The sequence below is a fragment of the Tamandua tetradactyla genome, chromosome 3 (assembly GCF_023851605.1).
Source record: "Tamandua tetradactyla isolate mTamTet1 chromosome 3, mTamTet1.pri, whole genome shotgun sequence".
NCBI classification, from domain to species: Eukaryota; Metazoa; Chordata; class Mammalia; order Pilosa; family Myrmecophagidae; genus Tamandua; species Tamandua tetradactyla.
In genome coordinates, this window is record NC_135329.1 from 81,672,890 (window position 1) to 81,696,357 (window position 23,468).

The 23,468-nt window shown below is 37.8% G+C and overlaps 1 pseudogene; it reads left to right on the plus strand.

The window, feature by feature from the left end:
* Positions 1-1,634: 1,634 nt before the first annotated feature.
* Positions 1,635-23,188, plus strand: LOC143675684 (transcriptional repressor protein YY1 pseudogene; annotated as a pseudogene).
* Positions 23,189-23,468: the final 280 nt, after the last annotated feature.

The window sequence follows — 23,468 nt, forward strand, 5'->3', positions numbered from 1 at the left end:
ACAGATGGATATAAAAATCTTGTAGGTTTCAAAAAGTAAATTTTGTAGTCCATTGATGACTATAGGCACTAGATGAATGTGGACAGTTTGAAAAAGTAAATTCTCAGTCCTTGTCAACTACAAGAAGTTACAGAGAATTTATAAAAATGAATTCTGTCATAGTCAATGCTGCTCTCTGTCACACTACTCTTAATGAAAATTACTTTTAAAAAAGTTTTTCTTAACCATCTGTGTGCTCTGTATAGAGGATAAAAAATTTTTGTCATATTAGAATAATATCCTTATTAATATTTGTTGACCTTATCATCCTTTATTTCAGAACACAAGTCTTCTCACTCTTAAAGGAACGCTGTTGCAAAGAATTTTATTCTTGCCTTGTAAAAGTAAGGTGCTGAGTGACCAAAGCCCTGCCCTGAGGGACTTTAGCTCAGAAAAGAAAATAAATTCTCCTCACCTGAGCTCTAGGAAAAAGGAAAAGAGTTATGCCTTCCTAGTCCTGCATGCTAACACAGCAGTGTAGAAAGAGTGAGGCTTTCTCCCACCAAGAATTAATCTCTAAAATGCTGTGCTCTTGACAACAAAAACAGCTATTATTCATTGCCCTGGCCATCAAAAATTTCTAACATCTCTCAAGAAAATAACTGGACTGACACAGTAGTCAAAGCCATAGCCTGATCAGTCAAGCCCCTTCTAAGCCTCATTCCCATACCCCTTAGTTTACCACATCCACCCTCTTATTCCCTTTAAGCAGGAACAAGTCACACAGCTAGAATTCACTCTTGGACCTGAAGGATGGCCATTTTCTTCCCTCTGCCCCAGTCTCACTTAGCTAAGGCCTCTCCTAGGCTTTCTCACTTCTGTCTTCTTCTTGCTATTGGTCTCAGCCCTTGCATTTTAAACTTCTCATCAAGTTTGTTTCTTTCAGATAAGAAATCTTTCATAACAAATATCTCCCCACCAGAGGTTACATTGCTGTTCCTCATGCTTAATCAGCCACCATCAATATCATAGCCAGAGACTTCTATATGCCCACAAGTAGAACCTATAACCCATTGACAGCTTGAAGCAATTACAGAAGGTGGGACATTGGCATGAATTCTCTTAATCTTAAATAAAGTTAGAAGTCTCTAAGGGAAAAATTATGTAAGATAAGAATTAGGGTTGTGGCTGGATAAGCAAAAGGCATACTCCACAGAGTCCTTCCCTTCTTGCCCTGTCAGCCATGATCTATGTGTGAACATTATAAACCCACCAGGCTTCCTTCCCCACCCCAAATACCTGTTCAGGCCCTTTCCACCACTCAGGCCTCTGACGTCCATACATACATTATGGGAGAGAGAGTTACTGTGGGGCTGCCCTGGCAGAATCACAGTATTTGCCTAGACTTCATGCCCATTCCTATGCCACCATGCATTACCTTTGGAAGCCTCCTTGTAAATGACATAGTCTTCTGGTTTGGGGCTTGAGCCAACAACTGCAGCACTGAAAAAGGCTCTCATTTGAGGTTTGAGGTTTTCCTGAGGCTCTTGCAAATAACAAGAAAAGTAAAAATAAAAGTAAATATATATATGTTGTTCTTTCAAGCATCTCCACTTTATTGACTTGGGCAGAAAAAGCCCAGAGGGCTGGGCAAGATGGCAGCAAACTTCATCCTCAACAGCAGCGGGTAAATAGCCTGGAACTGTATTGAACAAATTCTGGAGGGACTTATGCTAAACCAGTCTAGAAAGGTGGAACTGTAAGCCTTTAGATCTGCAGAGGCCAGTGCCCCTCACCCAGGGGCGTGGCAGGCTAGTTCCCTGGTGGAAGCCATGGGCAGACAAGTGCCACATGCTGAGCAGTATAGGAAAAGCACAGTCTAGAGCTGCATAAAAGTTGATAACCTGCTGGGTCTCATGCTCAGGGTAAACTGATGCTGCCTAATCTCTCCTGAGGTGTGGGCCTGCCTGGTCTGGGAAAATCTGACAGGGGTTGATTATATCTGAGGAGACCCTCCTCAAAAACCCATATAGACTATAGAGGTAGGGCAAGAAACAGGAAAGTAAGAGCTGAAAAATTCTGATCAGTTAGACAGAACCTATGCTAGAGGCCTAGAATAAGTTGAACTGAATGTCAAAGAACAGATAAAGAACAAAGCCATCCTGCAAGAAAGCCCCTAGGTGAAAGAGTGAAAACAAACTCCATAATATACTAATTAAGGAACTCAAATGCCTAGATGCCAGAAAAAAAAATAAGTTATACTAGGAAATTGAAGATATGACCCAGTCAAAGGAACAAATCAACACTTCAGATGAGATACAGAAATTGAAACAAATAATTCAGGATGCTCAAACAGACGTGCAAAATCTCTTTATATCCTCTCAACACATTGATTTGATTTTTTATGCAAAATCTCATTAAAAATCAAATCAATGTGTTGAGAGGATATAAAGAAGATATTGGGTGAACATAAAGAACTTGAATATTTGAAAAAAAAATCAGAGAACCTATGGGAATGAAAGGCACAATAGAAGAGATGAGAAACAAAGGAAACCTACAACAGATATGAACTGGTAGAAGAAAGGATTAGTGAACTTGAGGACTGGATATCTGAAATCTGATACTCTAAAGAAAATACAGAGAAAAGAATGGAAAAACATAAGCAGGGTCTCAGGAATTAAATGACAAATTGAAGCACATGGGATGGAAGCACAGGGAATTAAATGACAAAATGAAGCACATGGGATGTTGTAGGCATCCCAGAAGGAGAAAGAAATGGAAAAGGAGGAGAAAAACTAATGGAGGTTATAATCACTAAAAATTTCCCATTTCTTATGAAAGGCACAAAATTACAGATCCAAGAAATGCAGCATATGCCACACAGAATAGATTCAAATAGATATACTCCAAGACACTAATGAGATTGTCAAATATCAAAGATTTTTTAAAGCAACAATAGAAAAGCAATCCATCACATAAAAGGGAAGCTTGATAAGACTGGATTTCTCAGCAGAAACCATAGAGTTAAGGAGACAGTGGTAAGATATATTTAAGATTCTGAAAGAAAAACTGCCAACTAAGAATTCTATATCCAGCAAAACTCCTTCAAAAAGGGAGAGATTAAACTATTTTCAGACAGTCACTGAGAGTATTTGTGACTAAGAGACAGGCACTGCAAGAAATACTAAAGGTAGTACTACTGGCAGATAAAAAAAAAAACAGGAGAGAGGTGTGTAGAAGAGTAGAAATGGAGACTATTAGAAAAGCTAAAAAGAAAAAAATTAGATATGACTTATAAAACTGAAAACACAAGATGGTAGAAGAAAGTACTGCCTTTATAATAATAACATTAAATGTTAATGGACTAAACTGCCCAATAAAAAGACTTAGACTGGCATAATGTATAAAAAACAGGACCCATCTATATGCTGTCAAGAGGAGACTCACTTAAAGTGAAAAGTTGGGAAAAGATATTTCATGCAAACAACAATTAGAAAAGAGCAGGGCAACTCTTTTTTTTTTTTTTGTCAGACCCAGCTATACTTAGGTCTGACAAATTAGACTTCAAATGTAAAATAATTAAAATAGATATAGACAGTATGTACTAATAAAAGTTACAATTGAACAAGAAGACATAGAAATCATAATTGTTTAGGTACTGAGCCAGAATGTTCCAAACTACATTTGACAAAAACTGGCAACACTGAAGGGAGAACCAGCCACTTTTACCACAATAGTTGGAGATGTAATTCCCTGTTCTTATCAATGGATAGAACATCTAGACATAGGAGCAAACATGGTGAGGTCTGCTAGCCTTCTCTCCAGGCTTCTGGTTTCACGAAACTCCCTTGGGGACATATTCCTTCTTCATGTCCATATGTCTGGCTGTGTGGCCTCTGTTGGTTCTGGTTGCTCTAAAACTTTTTCTAAAAATGGTTTCCTTTTAAAAGTCTTCAGTAAGCAACCCTACCTTGAATGGGTGGAGACACATCTCCATGGAAACCATCTAATCAAAAGTTACCACACACAACTGGGTGGGTCACAGCTCCATAGAAACAAACATCCCACCCAGCAATACTGAATGAGGATTAAAAGACATGGCTTTTCTGAGGTAATAGCTTCAAACCATCACAGAGTAGTTGGAGGGAAATCCTGAAACTGTTGCACTATAATCCAATAGCCATAATTCTTGAAGATCATTGAGTAAATATAGAGCTTTTAAAGTGTAACCATATAACTGTGAAAACCTTGTGACTAACACTTCCTTTATCCAGTTTATGGACAGATAAGTAAGAAAAAAAGACAAATAAATAATGGGTGAGAGGGGTATGGGATGTTTTGGGTGTTCCTTTTCGCTTTTATTTTTACTTTTATTCTTTTTTTGAATAGTAAAAAGTAAAAATGTTCAAAAATCAATTGTGATGATGAATGCACAGCTATACGATGATACTGTGTACCACTGATTGTACAATTTTGATTATATGGTATGTGGATATATAACTAAATAAAAATGCATTTAAATAAAAACCTACCTACAGAGAAAAACCCAGGACTAGATATTGTCACAGGGGAATTTTACCAAACATTCCAAGAAGAATTAACAGCACTTTTACTCAAACTATTCCAAAAAAAAGAAGAAAATGGAAGACTACCTTTGCCAGTTTGAAGGGATTAATGAGCCCTAGAAAAGCCATGTTTTAATCCTGATCCTTTTGTGGAGGCAGCCTTTTCTTTTAAATCCTTTCCAACACTGTGTGGAAACTTGATTAGATTATCTCCACAAAATTGTTGCTCCACCCATTCCACATGAGTTTTGATTGGTTTACTGGAATCCTTTAAAACAGAAAGTCTTTTGGAGAAAGTCTCAGAGTGAGAAGAATGGCAAGAGGAGAGGGCCACAAAATAGAGTGCCCACACCACCAAAGACCTCTGGAGATGAAGAAGGGAAATGTCCCCAGGGGAGCTTCATGAAGCAAGAGGCTTGGAGAGAAAGCTAGCAGACCTCATCATGTTTGCCACATGCCTTTCCAGTTGAGAGAGAAACCCTGAACTTCATTGGCCTTTCTTGAGTAAAGGTAACCTCTTGTTGATGCCTTAATTTTGGATATTTCTATGGACTTGCTTTAATTTGGACAATTTCATGGCCTTAGAACTGTAAACATGCAACTTAATAAATTTACCATACCTCATAAAGATACTACAAGAAAGAAAAAGAACAGGCAAATCTCCATTACAAATATAGATGCAAAAAATTCTAAACAAACGAATTGAGAGTTGAATCCAATGGCACATTAACAGAATTATACACCAAGACTAAGTGGGGTTGATTCCAGGTGTGCAAGGATGGTTCAACATGAGAAAATCAATTAATGTATTACAACACATAAATAAACCAAAAGGGAAAAATCACATAATCATCTTAATTGATGCAGAAAAGGCATTTGACAAAATTCAGCATCTGTTTTAATAAATACTTCAAAAGGAAGAAAGAAGGAAAATTCCTCAATATGGTAAGTGACATATATGAAAAACCCATAGGTAACATTGTATAATGGTGAGAGGCTAAAAGCCTTCCCTTTAAGATGTGGAATGAGACAAGGATGCCTATTGTCACCACTACTATTTAAAATTTTGCTTGAAGTTCTAGCTAGAGTGATTAGGTAAGAAAAAGAAATGAAAGGCATCCAAATTGGAAGGGAAGAAGTAAAACCTTCATTTGCAAATGACATGATCCTATATTTGGAAAATCCTAAGAAGAATATGACAGCCACCTGAGCTAAAAAATGAATTCAGCAAAGTGGTAGTATAAAAGATGAGCATGGAAAAATCAGTAATGCTTCTGTACACTGGTAATGAGCTATCTGAGAAGGAAGTGAACATAAAATTACATTTATAATAGCAACTAAAATTATCAAATATCTAAAAACAAACCTAACCAAGGATATAAAGGACCTGTACACACACAAAAAAACTACAAATAAATTGCTAAAAGAAATCAAAGATCTAAGTAGGTGGAAAGACATTCCTTTTCTTTTTCATAGATAGGAAGGCTAAATATCATATAATGTCAATTATACCCAATTGATCTATAGATTAAATGCAATACCAATCAAAATTCCAACAACTTTCTTTGCAGAATTGGAAAAGTTAGTTATCAAATTTATTTGGAAAGGGAAGTGACCTCAGATAGTCAAAACATCCTGAAAAAGAAGAATGAGGCCAGAGGACTTACAATTCCAGACTTTAAAGCTTATTATAAAGCCACAGTGACCAAAACATCAGGGCACTGATATAAAGATAGGTATGCTAATCAATGGAACTGAATTGAGAGTTCAGAAATAGACCCTCATATCTATGGTCAAATTAATTTTGACAAACCTCCCAAATCCACTGAACTGGGACAGAACAGTCTCCTCTATAATTGGTGCTGGGAGAATGAGATATCCATAACCAAAGGAAGAAAGAGGATCCCTACCTCACACTCTTTACAAAAATTAAATCAAAGACCCCTTCCAGGAAGATGGGCCGAATAGAGTAGCTTGTGTTCAGCCCTGCTCCAAGGAAAAACTAGAAAAGGGATGGGAGAGCGACTGAGATGGTGATTCAAGAATGTAACTGACCTGGGAGAACCTTCACCATATAGGGCAGTCCTGGTTACAGAGGCTGAAGAATTGAGAAGCAAAAAGCTGGAGCCTGGTGCAGAGGTGCAAAGCCCATGGGAGGGAGCCAGGGACTAGGAAGTAAGCCAGACCACATCCCTTGACCATGCTATCCTCACCAGTGCAGCCCTGTGACTGGCAACTCACCCCACACCCCACATACCCAAGCCCCATCACCTACATCATTCTCTGTGCTCCAAGCACCCCCCCACCAGCATGTGTACCTGCCCCACATCCCCACCCCACATGCAGCCCAACCACCTCTCCTGCACCCCTCCCAAGCATTACCTCCCCATCCCTGTTCCCTGCAGGCTGTTGACAGTGCATAAAGTCTAAAGCCCCTAACCTCCATACCCAAACTACCCCTGCCCCTACTCATAGTGTTGTACAGTTTCACCCTGCCCCCACCACTGTGAGCTCTGCACATCAGTTTATGGCACTCCAGTCCTGTACATGTGCATGGGCCCCCAATCCCATCATTCAGCTCTGGGAACTTCCCTTTATAGCACTCCTAGATCCATGCATGCGCACAGGCCCCCAATCATGTTCATGGAACAATCATGTTCCCATTCAGCTCTGGGAACTTCAGTTTGCAGCAGTTCTAGAACTGCGCATGCACACAGCATTCAGTCACATTTACCTACTAAGAAAGTGCTAACCTGCACAGCTGGGTCACATATGCTCCCAACAAAGAAAGGCATAACACTGACCTGCTGCCACAGCTCTATGCATGCACACAAAGAGCCCCATGCCCTAGACCAGCACACACCAGTGTTAAGCCCCTTAGACTGCTGCACCCACACAGCTACATCCTCCCTGGCCGCTGGGTGCCCACATTCACAAGCATCAGCATAACATCCCCAACCTGTGCTATACCTGCCCTGAAACAAGTCACTGTGCTGTTGTGCCCTGCCCCATACCCTGTTCCCTGCTGGACATCCTGCAAACACAGGCCTTAGACTACTGAAAGAAATCAACTCCCAAAGTAAATCAATCAAGATATTTACATGCCATGAAGACAGCAGAAGATCATTAAGCATATCACAATGCAGACAGATATACTCTGCCTAAGGACCAAATTAAAACACCAGAGGAGACACAGACATTGAAACTAATCAAAGATGTTCAAATAACCACACTTAAAATAAATGAGATGGAAAATGATATAAAGGAGATCAAGAAGATAGTAGAAGAGCATAAAGAGGAATTTGAAAGAATAGAAAAATAGTGGATATCACAGAGATTAAAGATTCTGTGACCAAATAAAAAGCAGACTAGAGGCACACAACACCAGATTTGAAGAGTGAGAAGAAAGAATAAGTCATATAGAGGGCAGGATAACTGACATCGAAGACTCAAAATTGCAAATGGCAAAAAAGATGAAGAAATTTGAATTGGGTCAAAGGGAAATGATAGGCAAAATAAAAGCACACAAATATAAGAATCACTGGTGTCCCACAAGGAGAAGAGAGGAGTAAAGGACTAGGAAGAGTAGTTGAGGACATAATGAAGGAAAACATCCCACCCTTATAAAGAACATAAAATATACAAGTCAAAGAAGCCAAACAAACTCCAAATAGAATAAATCCAAATAGGCCTTCCCCAAGACACATTCTAATCAGTCTGTCAAATGCTGAAGAGAAGCAGAAAATTCTGAAAGTGTCAACAGGAAAACAATCTACTACCTACAAATGAAACCACATAAGACTGAGTTCAGACTACTAAACTAACACCATGGAGGCAAGAAGGCAGTGGTATGATATATTAATGATCCTGAAAGAGAAAGCCTTCCAGCCAAGAATTCTGTACCCAGGCAAAATGTATTTTAAAACCAAGGGAGAGACTAAAATTTTCACAGACAAACAAGTCCTGAAAGAATTTGTCAGTAAGAGACAAGCCCTACAAGAAATACTACAAGGAGTTGTGCCAGCTGGAAAAAAAAAAAAGAGAGAGGGGAGGGAGATCTGGAGGAGGGTACAGAATTGAAGAGTACCAGTAAGGGTAATTTAAAGGTTAAAAATAGATAGAGGGAAAATAATATATAGATCTGACAAAATCCAAAAGACAAGATGGTGGATTCAAAAAACACCTTTTCAGTATTAACTTTGAATGTTAATGGATTAAACTTACCAATTAAAAGATAGCGATTGGCAGAATTGATTAAGAAACATAATCCAGCTATATGCTGCTTTTAAGAGATTTATCTTAGACACAAGGATACAAATAGATTGAAAGTGAAAGGATGGAAAAAGATTCTCCACACAAGTTATAACTAAAAGAAAAAATGAATAGCTATACAAATACTGAACAAAATAGACTTTAAATATAAAGACATCAAAAGAGACAAAGAAAGACAATATATACTAATTAAAGGATCAATTCATAAGAAGATATAACAATCATAAATGTTTATGCTCCCAATCAAGGAGCTACAAAGTACTTGAGACAGGTATTGGCAAAAACTAAAGGGAGCAACAGATGTTTCAACAATAATAGTAGGAGACTTCAATACACCACTCTCCTCTATAGATAGAACAGCCAGACAGAAGATCAATAAGGAAATAGTGAAGTTAAATAAATTGATAAATGAATTAGACCTAACAGACATATATAGGTCATTGCACCCCAAAACATAAAGACATACATTCTTCTCTAGCACCCATGGAATATCCTCCAGAATAGGTCATATGCTGGGACACAAAACAGGTCTTTATACATTTTAAAGCATTGAAATTATTCAAAGCACATCCTCTAATCACAATGAGATGAAGCTGGATCTCAATAACCACCAAAGAATGGGAGCATTCACAAATATATAGAGATTAAATGACACACTCTTAAACAACCAGTGAGTCAAACAAGAAATTGCTAGAGAAATCTGGAGATGAATGAAAATGACAATACAACTTATCAGAAGTCATGGGATGCAGGAAAGGATGTGCTAAGAGGGAAATTTATTGCCCTAAATCCCTTTATTAAAAAACAGAAAAAAAGAGCAAAAATCAAGGACTTGACAGCACACTTGGAGGAACTTGAGAAAGAACAGAAAACTAACCCCAAAACAAATAGAAGAAGAGAATTAACAAAGATTAAAGTGGAGATAAATGAATGGGAGAGCAAAAGAATAACAGAAAGAATAAATAAAACCAAAAGTCAACAGAACCTGAAATGTCACTTCCACCAACTGTCCATAGACGCCAGCACATCCATTAGGCTGCTTAAGGCAGATAGAGCTGGGGAGGAAGGGAGAAGGAGCTGAATTCATGCCAATGTATCATCAGAATCTCTCTTATGCTTAACTGTGTTTTCTATAACTCAAATTAACTTTTATTTAAATCTCGCCACTCCATTAAGCAGCAAAGATTTAATCTCAGTCCATTCAAAATCTTCCCTCATTTTTGCTGGAGTTGGGTTGTGGTTCTAGAGGTCTTAATCAGTGCCGAGATTCTGGGGCAAAAGAGATCAGCATATGATCTGAGTTATCTATCCACTTTGGCACTTACATAGCACCAGACTGCCTTTGTTAGTTATTATTACATGTTCTAACGCCTATTTCCCTGTTGTGTAAAAAGATGCATAATGGGCAATGAGGCTAGGGTTCCTGAATGAGCCCAAGTAGTTCTGCTTTGTAGATCAGTTAGGGCTTGTCTGGAAGATTAATGTCTGCCAAGATGATATATGAATGAGGGACTCAGGATTTTCCTGCTGACATAATAATTCATCTTAAGGGAGATAAAGTCAAGCACACAAGCTTGACTTCAATAACCATGCCTATGTGTCAGAAGTGAGGGAATATTTGAAGGCAGCTTAATATCTTTCACTCATATTGTCCTCCAGCACAGCTCCCATGTCCCAGTCTTAGGAAGATAAGGGCACAAGAAAAACGGAAAAGTCTGTTTTGCTGGAAACTCAGTAGGATACTGAAAGCATAAAACAGTGATATTTAGAAACTCCGTGACAAAATTTGGTTAGAAAATTTTGTTTTATTTTGTTTGTTTTTGTTGATTGCTTTCCTACTTTCAGCTGGACCCATTACTTAACACTGACATCAGCAGTACTGACGAATTAGGGGAGAAGCAGCATTAGAGGGAGCAACAGACTCTGATTTCCTGGAATCTCGAGTAGAGAAGGAGGAAAATGGCAAATGCTCCCTAGTAACCAAGAGTCCTGAGTTTTTGAGCAACTCTCCATAACCCCCATTCCTCTACTGAAAATAACTAAAGAACATGCCAACTAGAACACAAGTCCCTCAGGAGAATATGGGGGCAGAGCCAAGGAAAATGATCTGTGCTAATAACTATTCTCTATTTTTACCCCCAACTTGCTGAGGCCTGAGGGGACAAATCTTTATCATCAAAATTTGACCAAGAAGGAATCTGGGTCATATGGTACTTGCCAAAGTCACATAAGAAACTAGTGACACATCCAAGAAATAAAACCTAGTTCAGCTAATCTGTCACCCAGAATATCATCTACCTTCCCGGTGCCTGCCCATGCAAAAAAAAAAAAAGAAAAAGAATATCATCTACTATTCCCTATGAGAAGGGATGACTTAAAACAGATGGAAAAAAGAAAATCTCAATGAGAGGCATCTCCATTCTTGTGCTGACTCCCATACAAGGATGATATGATCTGAAAAAGGAACATGGTTTTCCCTATTCAGTAATATGCCCACATCTTCACTCTGTCAGGAATGTAGCTTAGGGTTTTCTTTTGCTATTTCCAGTGACAGATACGAATTCTTCTTATATTGGTAATTTGCAAGTCTGGTTATTTTAAGATTGAGATTATAACGTTTCGAATTGATATTACAGTAGTTAAATGTGAATAGCACAATTTCAGTGTATCAATTTTATCTACAGAAAGAATAATAAATAATTCAACCTAAATCACCAAAAAAATAAATAAATAAATAAATAAATAAATAAATAAATAAATAAATAAAACCAAAAGTTGGTTCTTTGAGAAAATCAATAAAATTGATAGGCCTCTAGCAAAACTGACACAGGAAAAAAGAGAAAGGATGCAAATAAACAAAATCAGAAATGAGAACGGGTGCATCGCCACAGACCCTGAAGAAATAAAACAAATCATAAGAGGATACTATGAACAACTATATACCAACAAACTAGACAACTTAGATGAAATGGATAAATTCCTGGAAACACACGAACAAGCTACACTGAGTCCAGAAGAAATAGAAGATCTCAACAAACCAATCACAAGTAAAGAGATTCAATCAATCATCAAAAATATTCCTACAAAGAAAAGCCCATGGCCAGATGGTTTCACAGGGGAATTTTATCAAACATTACAAAAAGAACTAACAGAATCCTACTCAAACTTTTCCAAAACCTTGAGGAAAAAGGAACTCTACCTAACTTATTTTATGAAGCTAATATCATTTTAATACCAAAACAAGGTAAAGATGCTATAAGAAAGGAAAACTACAGGTCAATCCCCCTATTGAACATAGATGGAAAAATGCTCAACAAAGTATTAGCAAATTGAATCCAACAGCAAATTAAAAGAATTATATACCACAACCATGGGGCTTATACCAGGAATGCAAGTATGGTCCAACACAATTAATGTAACACAGCACATTAACAAATCAAAAGGGAAAAATTGCATGATCATCTCAACTGATGCTGAAAACACATTCAACAAAATTCAACATTGTTTTCTGATAAAAAAAAACACTCCAAAAGATAGAATCAAAGGTAGCTACATCAATATGATAAAGGGAATATATGAAAAACCGATAGCCAGCATTGTACTCAATGGAGAGAGACTGAAAGCTTTCCCCCTAAGAACAGGAATGAGACAAGGGTGCCCACTGTCACCACTATTATTCAACATTGTGCTAAAAGTTCTAGCTAGAGCAATCAGGCAGGACAAAGAACTAAAAGGCATCCAAATTGGAAAAGAAGAAATAAAACTCTCATTATTGGCAGATGATATGATACTATACTTAAAAGATCCTGAGAAATATACAGCAAAGTTATTTGAGCTAATAAACAAATTCAGCAATGTGGTAGGATATAAAATCAACATGCAAAAATCAGTAACGTTTCTATACACAAGCAATGACCTACTCAGGAGTCAGTTAAGGAAAAAATTCCATTCAAAATAGCAACTAAAAGAATCAAGTACTTACGAATGAACTAACTAGGGACATAAAGGACTTGTACACAGAAAACTACATAACATTGTTAAAGGAGATCTAAATAGGTGGAAGAACATTCCCTGCTCATGGATAGGAAGGCTAAATATAGTTAAGATGTCAATTCTCTCCAAATTGATCTACAGGACCAATCAAAATTCCAACAACCTACTTTGAAGACTTGGAAAAGCAAATTACCAAATTCATCTGGAAGGGAATGAAACCCTGAATAGCTAAAAATGTACTAAAAAAGAAGAACAAAGTGGGAGGATTAACACTTCCTGTCTTTAAAACTTATTATAAAGCCACCGTGGTCACTCGCACAAAGATAGAAGCATTCACTAAAGGAATCAAATCAAGAGCACAGAAATAGACCACCCAATCTATGGTCAACTGATTTTTGACAAGGCCCCCAAATCCTCAGAACTGGAACAAAATAGTCTTTTCAATAATTGGCAAGGAAGAAGTGGATATCAAGGATATCAATAGCCAAAAGAATAAAAGAGGACCCTTGCATTATACCCTACGCAAAAATGAACTCAAAGTGGATCAAATACCTAAATATAAGAACTAGCACCATAACGCTTCTAGAAGAAAATGAAGGTAAACATCTTCAAGATTTAGTAATAGGAGGTAGCTTCCTAAACTTTCAACTCAAAGCACAAGCAACAAAAGAAACAAAAGACAAATGCAAACTCCTTAAATCAAATGTTTCTGCACCTCAAAAGATGTTGTCAAAAAAGGTGAAGAGGCAGCCAATTCAATGAGAGAAAATATTTGGAAATCACATATTTGACAAAGGTTTGATTTCCAGTATATACAAAAAAATCATACAACTCAACAACAAAAGAACAAACAACACCAATTATAAAATGGGCTAAAGATATGAATTGTCTGAAGAGCAATTACAGATGGCTCAAAAGCACATGAAGAGATGTTCAGTTTCACTGGCTATAAGGGAAATGCAGATCAAGACTACAACGAGATACCACCTCATAACTATAAGAATGGCTGCTATTAAACAAACAGGAAACTATAAATGTTGGAGAGGATGCAGAGAAACTGGGACACTTTTGCACTGCTGGTGGGAATGTATAATGGTGCAGGCACTATGGAAGACTGTTTGGCGGTTCCTTAGGAAACTAAATATCGAGTTGCCCTATGACCCAGCAGTAGCACTACTTGGGATATACCCAGAAAAGCTGAAAGCAATAACACAAACAGACATTTGCACACTGATGTTCATAGCAGTATTTACAATTGCCAAAAGATGGACACAAGCCAAATGTCCATCAAAAGATGAGTGGATCAACAAAATGTGGTATATACCTACAATGGGATATTATGGAGCAGTAAGACAAAATGACATCCTGAAGCACATGACAAGATGGATGAGCCTTGAGAACATAATGCTGAGTGAAATAAGCCAGACACAAAAGGACAGATACTGTATGATTCCACTTTTATGACCAGCATAAAGATATAATCTGATGCTTATAATACAGAATGTAGGGGACTTGGAGATACCTAGAAGCTAGAGATGGGTGAACCATTAGCTAATGAGGCTCAAATCCAATGTAAGGGGATAGATGTGAAGGTGATTCTCTAATGGGTCTATAAGTAATATTACCACATTGAAGATGAACAAGATTGAAAAGGGTTGTATAGACCTATGTGTCCCACTGAGTCACACTAGCAATATGAATGAGTTCTTGTAAGAATTATTTCAAAGATATGATTCATGCACAAAGAGTGTTTACATCCAGGGTCCAGGGGGAAACTGCTATTGCAATCTATGGGCTATGTTCAAAAGGAAAGCATCAGCACTACTGCATCAATAGCAGAGGTAAATAATGGGGGATGGGACAAGAGTTAAGAGGACATTTAGATTTCCTATTTGGTAAGGGTACGTTTACTGGTTTTCTTTCTCTTGGGAACAATGAAATTATCTAAAATTGAAAATGTTGATGGACTTTGGACTTTGTGCACTATACATGATGCCTGATGAATGTAGGTGGCTGAAGGATGCACTGACTGAAAAGTAGATTCGTGAATGATGGTGTATACTTGTGAAAGAAGGTTGTGCTGCTAAAAAAAGAAACAAAGTCGTGAGGCATGCAACGATGTGCATGAACATGTGAGACATTTAATGAGGCAAAATAAGCCAGAAACAAAGGAACAAGAATGGTATAGTCACCTTTAGGAAATGCTTGTGAGAAGATAGAGGCCTAGATTGTAAGCTTTTATAGCAGACACATTAAGTCCAGAGTGGTGATTACTGTTTCTGGATTCTGAGAGGCTGTTTTATATAACCTGATATTTAGAGATAAAAATGAAGCTGATCAGGCTGGGATTAAAGTAGTAAAGAACACAGGGGTAAGGAAGACAAAGTCTATATTTTAGAACCATACATACTCTTTGGACCAAAGGAAGAAAGTTTAGACTACCTATAGGTATGCCTAAGAGTTACTTCTGGAGGACCTCTTTTGTTGCTTAGATGTGCCTCACTTTCTCTAAGCCCAGCTCTGCAAGTGAAATCATTGCCCTGCCCCCACCCCCCACATGGGACATGACATCCAGGGGTGAAAGTCTCCCTGGTGACATGAGAGATAACTCCCAGGGATGAATCCAGCCCAGGCACCGTGAGAGCAACAATTCCATCCTGCTCAAAAGGGGTAAAAAAGTGTAACTAATAAAGTACAGTGGCAGAGAGAGTTCAAATAGAGTCAAGAGGCTACTCTCAAGGTTGCTTTTATGCAAGCTTCAGTTAGACCTTGCTACCTATCATAACCTGCCAACCCCAACTGGACCATTCCAGCCAATCCTAAAAAATAGCTAGGGCAATATATACGATTCCACAAGGGTTCCATGCACTAGAGTAACTTTCCAGAAACCTACAACCTCCAGATGGGTCCCTGGTCCAGATAAGTCCTGAAACCTAGAAGGCCCAGCCTCTCCAGAACACCAGACAGTTTCAGCTCCCTATCCCATATTAGTGACAGATACTTCCAAGATGAGAAATTTAGAGTGGCCATAGCCCAAACACACCTAAAGAGAGGGAAAGAAAGATCAAAGATGATGGTGGAGTTACACAGTGAAGACAGGATTTACCAAATGAATATGATTGTTGAATCATTAAATTGATATCTCTTTTAGTCTCTAGCATCTAAGAGCAGCTAGAAGTAAAAACCTAAAATTATGGAATTGTATCCCATGTCAAACTCTGAAATATGTTCTATAACTAATTGTGGCACTGTGCTTTGAAATTTATTGGTTTTTTGTATATATGTCATTTTTCATAAAAAAAAGAAGAAAAAAAGCCGATGTGATGATAAAAAATATATATAAGCCTTCTACTCTCCTATAATCTGGAGCAGCTAGAAGGAAAAATCTGAGAGGAACATATGGTGGCCCAGGACAAACTCTGGGATCTATCCTATAACTACTTATTGAAGAATGTTTTGAAAACTATTGCCTTTTTATTTCTTTGCTTTCTATATATGTTATACTATACAATAAAAAAGTTTTAAAAAATTTAACTCAAAGTGGATTAAAGACATAAATATAAAAGTCAGTACTGGGTAGGCCGTGATGGCTCAGTGGTAGAGTTCTCGCCTGCCATGCCAGAGACCTGGGTTTGATTCCCGGTGCCTGCCCATGTTAAAAAAAATTTTTTTTAAAGTCAGTACCGTAACATAAAACTCCTAGAAGAAAATAAAGACATCTTCAAGACCTAGTGATAGGAGGTAGCTCCTTAGACCTTACATCCAGAGCACAAGGAATGAAAGAAAAAAAATAGATAAATGAAAACTCCTAAAGATTGAAAACTATTGTCCATCAAAGGACTTTGTCAAAATGTTGAAAGCCAAATCAATGGGAAAGAATATTTGGTAACCACATATCTGATAAGGACTTGATATCCAGTATACATAAAGAAATAATATAACACAACAATAAAAGAAAAACAGCCCAATTTAAAAATGAACAAAAGACATGAATAGACATTTCTCCAAATACAAAATACAATGACTAAAAAACACATGAAAGATGTTCATCTTCCTCAGCTATTACAGAAATGCAAATTGAAACCACAATGTGATATCTCACAACTATCATAATGTCCACTAGTGACCAAATAGGAAACTACAAGTGTTGGAGAGAATGTGTAGAATTAGGAACACTTATTTACTGCTGTGGGAATGTAAAATGTACAGCTACTGCGGAAGATAGTTTGGCGGTTCCTCAGAAAACTAAATACTGAGTTGCCCAATGAACCATTAAGTCTGCTAGTCAGTATATAGCCAGAAGTTCTGAAAGCGGGGACACAGACATTTACACACCTATGCCCATAGAGGCATTGTTCAGAATTGTCAAAAGATGGAAACAACCCAAATGTTCATCAACAGATAAATGGATAGGCAAAATGTGGTATATATATATATATATATGATGGAATAACATCCAACAGTAAGAAATGCTGAGGTTCTAAAGCATGTGACAACATGGATGAACCTTGAGGACTTACTGCTGAGTAAAATAAGTCAGGAACAAAAGGCTATATTGTATGATTTCACTAATATGAACTAACTAGAGTATGTAAACTTCTAGTCATAAAATGTAGAATATGGGTTACCTGGAGGTAGAAGCTAGAGAATTGGTAATGGTTGTCTAATATTTACAGTCTTTAATGAGGTTGAACTTAAATGTTTGGAAATGGATAGAGGTGAGGGTAGCTCATTACTGAGATTATAAGAGTCCTGAATTGTAGGTCAATTTGGTTGAAATGTGTTATTTTGAGTCATGTATGTCACCAAAAGGAAAGCTGGAGGTTAATATATGGGATTGTATAACAGTCAACATTGAGGTGGATGTTGTTTAACACTACAAATATAATTGCTATTTCATTAACTAAATGTTTGAAACGTGTACAAAGAATTAATAGAGTGGTATATGGAGAAAAGTACCTATTGCAAGCTATGGGATATAGAGAGCAATAATGTCTTACTATTATTTCATCAACAGTAACAGGTGGGTTTTTACTTTTTATGTCTACCGTTATTTTTCATTTGGGGGCAATGAAAATGGTCTAAAATTTAATGTAATGATTGCACAACCAGGGGATGATACTGTGAGAAATTGATTGTATTTTTTGATGGATTTTATGGTGTATTTCTATAAAATTTGCAGTTACAAAGTCCTTTAAGGAATAAAGAGCCGTAAGGATTCTCTTGCTGCTGATTCACTACATTACTGCCCAGAAAAATAGGGTAACTTCTGGGAAAAAGCATAAAGTTTGTTTTTGGGACTTTCAGAAGGATGACAAAAATAAATGACATTATGTTTTTCCTTTAATATGACATGATTACTTAGCTAGAGGGTAAATATTTCATAAAGGAGTCATAACTTGAGTAGACTTATCTTTAATGGTGTTCAAAGTAATCATGGCATGCTTTTGGATTATGTGATTCATGAAGTTATCAACTGCATAAAAAGAGAGTTCACTTTCAAAACAGTTCTTTTGTTAGAGAATGAAAGAAGCTCTGAATTCTTTCATGTAGTAACAGTATCTTCACTAAAAACCTGGCTTCCTTGCTTTTTCCAAACTATTTGAGTGAGAACTTGAATTTTTAACAGGAGGGACAGATTTCCTTTATTTTTTAAATTAATTTTTGTTTGGAAGATAGTTGACTAACTTAAATGTAGGAATCTGGGGTTAGGCCTTCTGAGGTTAGGATAGAAAGCTGTGAACATGGTATTTCTCTGAACTTAAAATGCATAATAACGGTAAAAGAGAAACTTACCTGATCTTTGCATTCTGAGGTTGATTTTTGTGTATTTAGATGAGTTGCCTGAATGAGTAATAAAACTGAAATTAAGTGAGGGGGAAAGGAACAGAAAGATTAACTTTGGTTGGAGTTCAACAAAAGTATCTGAGAAGTTGATATTTAAACTGAGACTGAAAGAAAATGATTATGCACTGAGAATGTGTGCTATGGAATTGAGATGGAAATGAGAGTAGAGTTCAGTGTACAGAAAATATCAATGTTCTGTGGTTTTGAGCAGCATGTGAAAGATCAATCACTGGTGACATGTATGGCCGTTAACTAAAATTGGATACTAGGGGAGTAAATTTTATGTTTGGGGGGCAGACATAATGTCCAGAAATATATTCTATTTTAGATGCATGTACTTAAGCAAGTAGCGATGATAGCTCAGAAATGGAATTCAGTGTTTGTTCACTTGCAATTTAGAGATAGCAATGGAATGAATTAAAGAAGTTAAATAAATGTGTGAGCATACTAGAACAGTGTCTAAAAGAAGGTAAGAGAGAGACTGATATTTAGTTTTAAGATGTTCCAATAGTGTTGTTTGAGAAGCTATTTGCAGAGGATAAAGGGAAGGGGTGACTAGCGTAGTATGAAGACAAGACCAAGATTACAGGGGAAAAAAAACAAGGAAAAAGAAAGTTGTCAAAATGAAATCATGGTTCAGTTTTTCCTTGGTTCCAAAAAGGATTTATTTATGTGGAAATCATAGGTGACATTCATAAGATTTATTTCTGAGGACATCTTTATTGATCTATGTAAGTCAAAGGATTTGGTAGGTGTGAGGAAATAGTAACTGCACATTCATCTGAAGGTGAAGGAAAGAATAAATCAGGAACTTGAGAGAAAATAGACTCAGAGGAAGTTACAATTTCAAGATGGAAAGGACAAAAATGAGCTTAAATAAGAAGGAGATGGATTACGAAGAAAGGGAGATATTTCTAGTAAAGGAGACTTAATTTATTATCACTAATATAATCCCTCAACAGATCAGGAGAGAAAGACTCAACTCAATTGGAGACAATGGACTTTTCCAAAGGTAACATGACTTTTCAATTTAATTGGAGAGAAAGAGTAATCTTGTGAATAATTGCAGAAATATTTGAAGATGCGAAGGTATTATGGTGTAATTTGTCAAATTACCTAATCCGCCTGCTTAATAGAAGGTAGTTCCGTGTGTTAAAAGTGAAAGGAAATGTGAGAATGTGTGAGATTCAAATGGTATGGAGAAGAGTTGAAGAATTTATGAAACTATGAAATAATGATATAATTAGCAAGGCATAGTAAGGATCACGTATATATTTGAAAACCACTACGAATTCTGACTATTTAAATCAGGATCAAAATTGTAGTTATCTGCTGTGTCAGAGGCAGTCATAGAAAATGCAGATATTTGAAGTCACCGAGTATAAGGGGTTTGCTCATTAGATATGGTAGTCAAAGAGACATAAAAAAAGTTGTTCTTGGTAAGTATCTAATGAAATGACTAACTGAATGAAACTGGGAAGTAAAAAATGTGGAGCAAGAGAGGCTGGTGTTAAGAGTGATCAATGCGGGCGGGCCGCGGTGGCTCAGCGGGCAAGAGTGCTTGCCTGCCATGCCGGAGGACCCCGGTTCGATTCCCGGCCCCAGCCCATGTAAAAAACAAACAAACAAAATATAATAAAAAATAAGAAAATGTTTAAAGATGTTTCCCTTTCTTCCTCCCTTCCATCCTTCCTTCCTTCTCTGTCTTTCTTTCTTTAAAAAAAAAAAAAAAAAAAAAAAGAGTGATCAATGCATTGGAGGTCCCCATGTAGTATGGGAATAAGGGCGTGGAGAATATTGTGTGAAGAACTAGGAGATGAAGTCATGATCACAGAGGGTAGGGCCCTCTGATGATTGGTGTTAAGAGGGGAAATTCCAACTAAAACCTAGTAGTGGTCTGTAACTCTCAAGAAATTTGCATGTGGCAGACAGGCAGAGCAAAATTAAAATTTTCTGTGTACTTATCTAGCCATTTAGTTTTGTTATATAACTAAAGTTATCTGAACCTCTATCACATCATTTGTTAAAATAGTAAATAGGTAGCAGGATTATTGTGGAGATTTCAAAAGCAAGGCATATATATAAATCTCCAAGTACAGTTACGTTTAATACAATTTTTTTTTGTAGAGCTCAGATATAAATGAGTGGGTTAACCCTACTTCTGTTTATGGAAAGTCATTATTATTTGTCGATGAAATATATTTAGTTATTGATGGTGGTTTAGGGGATAATTTACAATTAATAAGTAATAATGCTTTCGTATGCATCTAATACAGAAGGAAAAATTCAGGGATGTTGCTTCTAAGAATGATTAATACATGACAGGATTTCAGCAGCATTTTACTAAAATATCATATGGAGCAACTAGAAAACTACTGAAATCCTTTCATTCTAAATTTTTCTGAGCTTCCCTGCCTTATGAGGATTGTGAGACATGACAGAAACCTCATAATTCAGATACTTCTGTTTACTAATGCAGGGGATTTTGAGGTCTTGATTTGGAGGACGGGCATCACTGATCCCTTTAAATGGAATTATTCTTTGAATTGACAGCTCCATCATGAATGAAATAATTCTTAAGTTGCATGATCAATATTCAAATTCACGAGCAAAGACCTAAAAGTTAGGTTTGAAGGTGCAATTTTTCTAGAAATCTCATTGAGTAGACCAAGATAATTTAAGGCTATATGTATGGAAGACAAGGGCAGGGTACAGCAGGAAGGGGGTGAGAGTCCAGAGCGCTGGGATGGAGTTTTGAGAAAGAATGCTAGTGCGTATACCAAAATCTTTAAGTCTGAGAAACTTCATAATGTTTACCTGCAAGTGGAGACCAAACTCCACATGTGAAATGAATCGGGGTTATGTATTTTGGGAATCAGTGAGGGAATTCAGAAATTCTAAACACCATGGGATAATTAATATAGGATCTTAATGGTTTTCATGATCATATCTACAAGATATTTGCATTCTCATTTTTTTATTAACAATAGCCATAACATTCTTTTAACTCTGGGAGATGAGAGTCCTTCCCCTATTTCTTTCAGACCCCACTGAATGTTTCTGTTAGGTGGCATGGGAGTTACTCTCAGGCTAAGTTTTGAGTACTCATGACAGGTAGGTGTGTAAATTGTGGGTTTTCATGGCTTTCTTATATGTCCCCAGCATTGTTTGCTCAGTTCTTGGACTGTCTGAGTGAAAAACAAGAGGAAGACAAGATTGATGGCCAAACTATTGACAGTGCACCTACTGGTGATTAGGGTATTATTATTTCTATTAAAATTACATCTCTATCGTCAGAATGTGGGCAGAATATGGGGAAATCCTTCCTTCATTTACCAAGTTAGTTGTTGTAATGTGCTTAGGATTGTGAACACAGGCAATGGGGATGCGTAAGAACACAGCACTAGCTGGCCCGCAGCCGAGGAGCAGAGGCCTCGGGCCCCACCCTGTCCACCGCCGCTGAACGCTCGGCCACGCCGGCTGAGATTGCGGAGCTACCCGAGATCGAGGTGGAGACCATCCCAGTGGAGACCGTGGAGACCACGGGGGTGGGTGAGGAGGAGGACGACGAGGACGGTGGCCGCCTCCACCACCATGCCCACCACCACTGCCGCCGATGATCGCACTGCAGCCGCTCATCACCTACCACCCGACCACCAGGTGAGGACCCTGGTGCAGAGGCACAAGGAGGTGGTGCGTACCAAGGACGGCTTCCAGGACCAGATGCTCACCCCCGAGCCCGCGCCGGCGACTACATCGGGCAGATGCTAGTCACCGTGACAGTGGCCAGAACTGCGGAAACCTGAGCGGCGAGGCCCGGGAGGCGAGCGGCAGCGGTGCCCACCTAACCAAAAAGTTGGAGCAAAAGTAGCAGATCAAGACCCTGGAGGGCGAGTTCTCTGTCACCCTGTGGTCCTCAGATGAAAAAAAAAGATACTGACCCTGAGACAGTGGTTGAAGAACAGAGAATTGAAAAGAACTTGCCTCTTGATTATTGAGAGTACATGACAAGAAAGAAACTTCCTACTAGAAGGATACCTGGCATTGACCTATCAGATGTCAAACAACTGGCAGAATTTGCTAGAATGAAGCCAAGAAAAATTAAAGAAGATCATGCTCCAAGAAAAAATAGCTTGAACTCACAAAGGCTGCACAGAATTGTTCAGGATAACTCTGCCATGAGAAAACATCTGCACACCCAAGGTCTCAGAGCCCTCCTCTGTGCAGAATGCGGCAAAGCTTTTGTTGAGAGCTCAAAACTAAAATGACATCAACTGGTCCATACTGGAGAGAAACCCTTCCAGTGCATGTTCAAAGACCTCAGGAAACACTTTTCACTGGACTTCCATTTGCACACACGTGTGCAAATCCATATTAGATGCAGGTCCTATGTGTGCCCCTTTGATGTTTGTAATAAGAAGTTTGCTCAGTCAACTAATATGAAATTTCACATTTTAACATATGCTAAGGCCAAGAACAACCAGCAAAAAGAAGAGAGAAGACTCTTCTGGCCCTCGAGAAGCATCTTCTAGGAGTGTGGTTGAGAATAAATATGCCTCTCCTTTGTATATTGCTTCTAGGAAAGAATTTTTTAAGTGACTCCTATACTCCTAAGGGACATGTTTTGATAAGGTCATGAAAATAAAAAAAAACTTTGATAAGATGACATTGCTGATATGCTCTATATCTTGCTCTGTAATCTTGTTTCAAAAACATGGTGTTTTTGTAAATTGTGGTCCCAGCAGGAGGACAATTCATGAACTTCACATCAAAAAACAAAAGTCAGTTCTTAATATGACAGTGCTAAAAATG